General features: G+C 64.0%; 1 long non-coding RNA gene across 1 annotated transcript; it reads left to right on the top strand.

The window, feature by feature from the left end:
* Positions 1-28: 28 nt before the first annotated feature.
* Positions 29-812, top strand: LOC109364405. The gene is made up of 2 exons (XR_002110365.2): positions 29-210; positions 571-812. It is a non-coding gene; the product is annotated as an uncharacterized LOC109364405 (long non-coding RNA).
* Positions 813-905: the final 93 nt, after the last annotated feature.

Below are 905 nucleotides of genomic sequence, written 5' to 3'. Positions count from 1 at the left end.
GCGGGGCCGGGGACCCCTCCCGGCACTTCGGGGCGGCCTCTGCCAGGCAGGGACGGACACGAGCCGGCCCTGCTGAGCGCGGCGACAAGGACGCGGACGCACGGAGCGGGACTTCGCCGGGGCCTTGGCTGCTCACTGCACGATGTCGCAGATCGTCCGGGCCTTCGCTTCCTTCGGTGGACTCCGCCGCTCAGCGGAGGCTGTCCGAAGGTGTCACCGACCGAGGAGAAGCCTTGTCCCAGCAGGGTCTGGGCCCCGGGATTCGGGCCAGGAGAAGGGCTGGCAGCAGCCCAGGGCAGGACGCGGGTCCCCCGGGGGCGGCAGCCACGGCCCCCGTCCCGTGTGCACGGTGCCCCTGAGCTGCCCCGAGGAGCCCTCGAGACCCTCCTCCTCGGCACGGCCCCACAAAGCACGAGGGAAGCTCTGGGGTGGCAACGGTCCCCCTGGAACGGGGCAGGGATGGCGCCCTCCAGCCCATCCGTCCCCAGTGCTCGGGGCTCCAGAGACCCCCGGGGTCCCACAGTGTCCCTGGTCCAGCGCCACCCTTATCGTAACAGACTTCTTCCTTAGGTCCGGTCTAAAGGCGAGGAGGAAAGGTTGTGAGGGGCTTTCCCCAGTGACAAGCGCAAGGTCAGGAAGGGACGCGTTCAGAGAACCCAGAGGGAGAGCAAGGCAAACCTCACAGCGACTGCTACAAAACCAGTGGTACAGAGAGGGACTTCACTGCCAGAAATGTCTCACAGTCCAGCGATCCAGATTCACAGCATTAGCTGCGAGGCTGTCTTTTAATTAAAAGCAATCATTTAAAACAATCGGGATTTTTGGTATATTACCATCAATATTAGTGGGGCCGATTGCTAAGCGCTGCTGCAAAAGCAGGCGCAACAACTGGCTCTGCAGCGGGG

Source organism: Meleagris gallopavo, unplaced genomic scaffold (assembly GCF_000146605.3).
Source record: "Meleagris gallopavo isolate NT-WF06-2002-E0010 breed Aviagen turkey brand Nicholas breeding stock unplaced genomic scaffold, Turkey_5.1 ChrUn_random_7180001854432, whole genome shotgun sequence".
Taxonomy (NCBI): domain Eukaryota; kingdom Metazoa; phylum Chordata; class Aves; order Galliformes; family Phasianidae; genus Meleagris; species Meleagris gallopavo.
Note: the sequence above shows the minus strand (reverse complement) of the source record. Positions and strands in the feature narration are given on the sequence as shown.